Below are 7,464 nucleotides of genomic sequence, written 5' to 3'. Positions count from 1 at the left end.
ATCCAAGTCCCGCCTTATATGAGTCTTGATGGCAACGTGGATGAGAAGTACCTGAGCGTTCAGAATGCAGATGATGGGGATCTAGACTCCGACGACCTAAATAACAAAGACCCAATTATCGAAGTCTCCAGTGTTGAGGGATTGAGATAACAATAATGTAGTTTAGGAAGCTTCAGCTCTCAAGAGCTTAACTATCAAAAACCTAATTGGGATACACCCACCTGTCAAAGACCTAGTTCCTACAACCCGTCTACCCCAGAAGCTAATTAACAGGAAACTACTTGCCATTACATCTCCGTTACTGAAAGACTTCGTTCGTATTCGCTGGCAAATCATACCAAAACCGTATTGCAGACGTAATTTACGAAGTCTGCTTTCTCATAGAAAGCGCGGGAATATCCGTATAACGGTCGCGAAGGTTGGGTCACGTTTTTAATGTTATTTTAGTCCCCCTTACGTCGTGAAAAGCATTAAAAATTGTGCAACCGTGACTAGAAATGTTGATGGACGCATTACAGTTACACTTCGTAGTGTAGCGCGGACCGCAGTTCTTTTTGCTGGACACATTGCGAGCTAATATTCAGTATAAATGTGCGAAGCTGTGACGGGTAGAATTTTGCTTTAAACCGTGAGGTTTCATATTCAGTAAAATGAACTCATTAAGTTGCAACGCCCTCCCGTTGGCACAGGTAACGGAAATTCCTCTGGTACAATGGAATACGTTCTGGAAAATGTTAAATACTCGACCTATAATACAAATTAAGCTAACTCACTGGAAATTTTAATGTAACGCCACCGGGAACCGCAAAGAAAACTTATTCTTTTGTATGTACACAAAAGAGACCCATATTTAGCAATCAGATTTCACCTTAATGATTCGTTATGCTTGACCGAGTACAAACAGTATGCACTGTTTAATTTCTGTAAACATGGAAAATGTTTCGCGAGTTATTCTGATATTAGTTTTGCTGCGGTGTGAACCGTGGTTGGAGGAGGGCTGCATCCGAGGGATCCCAGACAACCCTTGTCGCCCTCTCGATATTTCTGGTATTCACGGGCTCGCCTTCAACGAAGCAGCCCTCTTCGTACCGCGTCTCAGCGCGTTTAATTCGGCAATTTAGCAACGGCGGTGTCGATCGCTGCGCCGTTACAGCGTCGTTCCGTTTTAATGGCCCTCCACCTGTTGGCGGCGACGCCGCTTCGAAAGTCACGTCATTCGCGATTCAGCCCCTCGCTTTTTCACCTTAAACATCCTGGACGAAACGCGCGGCGATGTCTATCGTGGCTCGACGAGAAATTCGCGAACAGGAAAATACGAACTTTGAAGGAAAATCGATTATTTACCCCGAGGGGCTTCTCTTTCCGTGAAACGTATACGCGAACTATAAAACCGAAGAGCATCAATTTTGAATTAGCTTTTTGTCACTGTCTAGCTCGGAAGAGGCGAATATGGGTTTAGAAATACTGTGAGTAGGTTTACACATAATTTAGGGACGTGGATACATTAGGGCTATGGCATTGCTTTATTACAGCATGGATTTATTAGTATGTACCCAGGTCTTGATATACTTTAGGAAATGGCTTGGTTAGGATATATTTTAATTAAAACGAATTTTAATTAAAATTTAATTAGAAGCTGGTTTTATGTGTGACTAGAATAGAGCATTTCTTGCACGAGAGATCCCTTAATCAGAAAATGTTTAGATTAGAAAAAGAAATTATTAAATCTGACTGAACAACTAAAATAAAATTTGAATAAATTGTATGCTCGATACAGCCAACAGATAGTAGTCTGTTTCACACGTCATCTTCCATACTTCCAAACCTTAAGAATATTCCACCTAACGTTATCGACGATGGCACGAACACTTGTAAAGTTCTCGCGATACGGAGTTAGAAAAAGGAGTAATAAAGCGCCCCCGTCACGTGGTGAGACGTAATGGTTTCGCTTTCGAGTTTCGCGGCTTTTTTCCCCGGTCGAGATAACATCCCCCTTCCTTCAGCCCGGTTGACGTGAGACTTTGAGGATGATCGACGAGAGAGCGGAAAATTAGCGACAACACGAGATTTCTTGGAATGAGACGTTACGTAGAAGTTGGATGGCGATCTCGCGTGCGAGACGCTTGCGTGGATTATTGCGTGAATCGGTGATCGATAAGTACATATCGCGATGGAGCAACGTGACGGCGTGGCGAATTAGAAAAATTATATACGACTTATGCGAAAACTCCGAGAACGGGATCTATATTCCCCGTCCAGGGAAGGGGAATATAGGTGGTGGCTAGATGTAGAAATATAGTTGTTGAGAGAACGTCGAAACTTTTGTAGGAACATGGTTTGACTAAAAGCTCGATTAGAACGTGGATTGTTCGAGCGGTGCTACTGGGACGCGACGCTATTGGCACATGTGTTGGTTTGACCATGTTTCGATTGAGACGTATCGATTAGGAGATGTTTTGATTGGAACATGTCTTAGGAGGGACATGCCATTGATTAGGATAGCTATCTGCTAAGACATGTGTCAACTATAACGTCTCTGTTAGAACATGCTTCGAATTGTAGATGCTATGATTAGGACACGACTTTGTTAGAATGTGATTACATTAATAGATGTGTCTATCATGGCATGTTTCTAAACATTGCTCTAGAAGAATCATTGAAGATGCCTTCGATTAGGATATGACTCTATTGGAGTATATGTAGATTGTGACAGGCTTTATTAGGTATATCTTAGGACACATAACTCTGTTAGGACATATATTCCTCCACTGACACGAACAACCTCTAATCAGACATAAATCACCCTATCGAAACACAGCAGAATAAAAATTGAAGTTGCCTTCGATATAAATCTCTATCACGAATGCCTTAGTAGGACGCATAGTTCAATCAAAACCCATTATCTCCCACTCACGCAATCAACCCCTAACCAGACTCAAACTACTCCATCCAAAAACGTCCAAACCTTCTTAAGATGCACGTCTCGAATCAATCCCTAACCTCGTGTCACTCATCACGTGGTCCACACGCGAAGAACAAAAAGAAAAAAATGTACTCACCGTAACAGCAGTTCGTTCTCGGCAGACACAGGGGTGAATCACCCCGAAGACGGACAGGTCCAGGAGCCTCGCAGTCAGCCACTGGGTCTCGACTTCGGCGTCCTCTGTCTCGAGCACGATCACGTACACTGCGACCAGTCGAGATTCCGCGCGGAAGAATGCCCCTCGAGGGGGTTGCGGAGCCCGTTTGGCTCGCGGAAAGAGTTGCACGTCGGCCGTGAGAACGGAGGCCGTCACGTGCGACAAGAACGTCTACGCGAGTTCGAGTAGGAACGCTGTGAGGAACGTCAGCACGCGCGTGCTACCCCGTGAAGCGCTCCCGGCGCACTGCTGCGCCGAAACCACCCCGAACAACTGCCGGGTGGCTGCTGCCGGTGCTGCCGTACAGCGAACAACCCCCTCCACCCTCCGGTCCGCGTTCCTACCCCTAGGAGGCTGCCGGCGACGGAAAAATGGGTGGAAAAGTTGTAGGGTGTATGATCGGCCGATTATTGGGGCTAGCCAGTCAAGGGGTGGGAGTGTGGGGGTTGAAAGGGACGTTTCTGATTCTGTTTACACTCGTCGACGCCTTTCGTGACAAGCACCGGCGCGGGCCTCTGAGGCTCGTTCCACGCTCGAAGGGTGAGTCGTGGGCAACTGTGGTCCACGCAAGGGGGTTGCAGAAAGCGAAGGTGGACTCGCATGGTGAATAGAGGAACTTTTTTTCCAACTTTTTGATCGCGTCACACGAGCACAGTGTTGCCTCTGGGGTGTTGTTTTATGAATTCCGCTTAAACTATTTCGGTGGTTTACTCGATACTTTGGGGTTGTATCTGCCGGGCTGTGATCTGTGGACGAAAATAGGGAACGAGGTAATTTATGTACGCGAGTTTAAATATAAAGAGGAAGTGATTTTCAAGTTTCGATTTGGGAATTTTGTTGAGAGGTCTGTTTTAAATACTTTCGTGTTGCAAGCAGTACTTATGCTATTCAAATGTCACAAGAAAATTGTATGTGTTTAGGAGGGTTAGTTTTCTTATGTTCCTTTTCATATAACGTCGTATTTCTTGTATGCTGACCTTAGTTGGAGCTTGGAACATATTGTAGACGAATTCTTATCTGACCCAGACAATTTATTCCAGATTGCTTCGTCATAATCTTGATAAAACGGAGTGCTCACGGTAGGTCGCAATTAAATTTTCTTTCATTAATAATAGCTACTATATATCAACTCCAGAGAGAAAGGATTTTTGACAAATTCATCGGGAAACTTTATCTCTTCAGTCATGAATACAGAAGTCAGTCCAGATTACATTATGAAAGATAAATTTATGTTCCTTTTTCAGGGTCTTCTTCAGAGACCTGAAACTAATGATGAAAACCACCGAGGCATTAATATAGCTTTCACATAAAATAAATACCTAAGCAATACGAACATTCCGGCCGATATAGACCCGCCTTAATTTTAAAAGTTTGATATTCGCGTATGAATTTTAACGAAGCCATTAATCGATCCCGAACGTCGCCTACTGACTTTCAGTTCAAACTAAAAACGTTTCAAGCGGAAGCTGCGAGAGACGCTCCGGGTTCGCTATTAATTCGAATTTTTTCGAAATACTCGCGTCGACCGCAAAGGAAACTTCGCCCGCGGGATTTCCGTGCAAATGAAAAATCTATCAAGCATTTTAAAACGCTTTCCGATTAAATGGTACAAAGTTGAGAAATGAATTTCCGGCTGATCCGCGGCTCTGGCTCTCCAATCTTGCGCGATACGACTCCAGTGGGGGTTACGGGGACGGAGGGAGTGGGAAAAAGTAATTAAAAATCGCAGCGTCTCGTTATTGTAAACGTTCTACGATTTCGTTTGGACGCGATACGAAATCCTCGCTGGATTACGTCGGCTCGTGATAACTCGATCTACAAAAAGTGGATCCCTCGATTCGAGAAAACTTTAGTGACATTTCTGTGTGGTCTTCTGTGTCATCTTTATGAGCCATAAATGATATTAAATGATATATATATTTATATATATTAGTGAAATAACCCTGAATCGTACACATACGAATTATCTCGAGAACAAAGGCTCCTATCAAAAAATTATATTCTACATTTGTGATGTATTTTTAGACATTGAATCAAACAAAATTTAGAGACATATCATATATATTGTGTTTAAGAGGCCTTCTTCTCAAATTATGACCAGAAGGAATAAAAATAAATAAGGACTGATTCCATTCGAGTTGAATCAATTCCCACTAAAAAGGATCTCCCCCGATGCTTCACTTATTGATAAATTAACATTAAGCGTCTATCTGTATGTACCAGTATCGTATTCGTACTATTTCGAAATCGCCTCGCCCTTTTGTGCGAGTCTTTCCGTAAGATGGGATGACGGAATGGGATCGGAGTGCGGGGGTTGAAAGAGGTGGTACCGCGGAACGAGAGGTCCGGAGATATATCACGATGGCTCGCCGTTCTTCCCGCGTTGTTCTCGCGGCGCGTAAGTAACAGCGGTGGATCCAGACTCGAATTTCTCGCGAGCGGTTTTACACTATTGTTACACGAGAGAGATTGCGGCAAACAACGCCCGGCCGGGTGTAAATTATTGAAGGGAACCGCTTACCGTGGCAAGTTGCTCGGAAAAAAGCCGCGCGGAAAACGGCGAACGTCCTTTCATTCTCGCCAGCATTTTCCGCGCTCGCGTTTGTTTAGCGACGAATTGTACTCGCTTCGGTGGGTACATTCTCCGGCAGAATTGTTGCCGCTGCTTGTTCCGCTGATTGCGGCTCGCTTCTCGCCTTCGTCGATTCGAAGGTTTTCGGGCAGTCGAGTCAAGATCCATGGTCTCCTTTAATAATAGTTCCGCCAACGATCCCAGTCGTTCCCGCGAAATTATTTTCTGCGTTGGACACTTCCGAGACTAGATCGCATTTATTTATTTTGTTATTCATTTTTTACGGACGAAGGGTTAACCTACGCGAAAGGTGAAGGCTGTCAGGGACAGATTTCAACCCCCTCGAAAACGAAGGGCGTCCCTTGTTTTCCGTGGGCTCGAAGACAGGGGGCTGTTCAATTATTTTTCATGAAATTCATGCTGAGTTATGAAATTCAGCGTACGATGGCGCGCGGAGTCGGAACGTCAATGACATATATCTTATGAATCACGGGCGGGAATTATATTCGGATTTCCATAGAGATGGTTATTCTCGATTCGCGCCCCCGCCACGCTCGATTTCCCGCGCCAATAATTCACTGGCGCGCTCAGGGTTCTAAGCCTCCGTAAACGTATTTTCCCCGGCCGATATGTCGCGGAATAATTTTCTTGTCGTTTCACCGGAGACGCTGAATATTCCGCCCTTATCGCGGTAACCGGAGAGCTCACGGTTGTCATGCGGAGGGCCGACCTAACTAGAAAAATAACGAAGCAGCTTATCTCGATACGCGATCGCCCGGAAAATTACACCTTCGGGCACGAATGCGTTATTGCTCCTCGGAATTTAACGGTTGCTGACGAAACGCGCCAAGGAGGCGCATAAAACCCGACACTGTGCGTTTGTTCGTGAAAAAATACGTCGAAAATGTGTAGTATAATTTTTTCGTCGTGCGCTTTGTTTTCGAGAAAATTCGTTTTGAAAATTTTTGCGGCTTGAGTCTGACTACTTGGGAGTATTACTACTTTCGGCAGTCCTGGTGGTGAATCAATCATAGTCTGGCGTTATGTGTTTGGATTGATTTTGACACGATTAATGTATAGAAACATGAATGTTAGTAGATATAGTGAGCATTGGTCAGACATCTGAGTGAAATAACCCTGAATCGTACACATACGAATTATCTCGAGAACAAAGGCTCCTATCAAAAAATTATATTCTACATTTGTGATGTATTTTTAGACATTGAATCAAACAAAATTTAGAGACATATCTTATTCGACTAGATACACAATCAATATAGATAAATGAAACATAGCCCGCTGCAAATATATAATATTACTACTGACAGCATGTCTGGTATATTCTGCTTAGCATTTTATGCCAGCAGCGAAACGCATTTGATTTTCCACGGGGTTGTTTAACTATCTCACGGCTTCTCTGCACGGAAAATTCTTCAAATACTTGAAGCGTTCGCCCAGCATTTTCTTGACTCCTCGCTAGCCGGGCTCTCAAGCTTTCGCAACAATCTACCCAGGAAAGTAAATGTACCCATCGTTTGCTCTTCAAATCCTGCTAATGGTTCGAGCAACCACATTCTTCCACAGTGTGCCGATTTAAAAAAAAGCGTCTGCGCTTCGCGGAGGATGTAAAGGGACTCGGAGGACTCGGTGTTTGAACTATTCCATGCAGAAATATTTAAAGAACATTGGAGAAGAAATTGGAAGTCCCCTGTCTTGTTTGAATAAATTACAGCAGTAGATTTGAAACTTGCA

At 44.0% G+C, this 7,464-nt stretch overlaps 1 protein-coding gene across 1 annotated transcript in view; it reads right to left on the bottom strand.

Moving 5' to 3' along the window:
* LOC128880217 (disintegrin and metalloproteinase domain-containing protein 10-like) overlaps positions 1-3,395 on the bottom strand; it is a 188,755-nt gene extending 185,360 nt beyond the window's left edge. Inside the window, exon 1 of the mRNA XM_054130046.1 lies at positions 3,060-3,395. The gene's annotated coding sequence lies outside the window, so the exon portion shown is untranslated. The remainder of the gene's footprint in view (positions 1-3,059) is intronic.
* Positions 3,396-7,464: the final 4,069 nt, after the last annotated feature.

Source organism: Hylaeus volcanicus, chromosome 7 (assembly GCF_026283585.1).
Source record: "Hylaeus volcanicus isolate JK05 chromosome 7, UHH_iyHylVolc1.0_haploid, whole genome shotgun sequence".
NCBI classification, from domain to species: Eukaryota; Metazoa; Arthropoda; class Insecta; order Hymenoptera; family Colletidae; genus Hylaeus; species Hylaeus volcanicus.
Note: the sequence above shows the minus strand (reverse complement) of the source record. Positions and strands in the feature narration are given on the sequence as shown.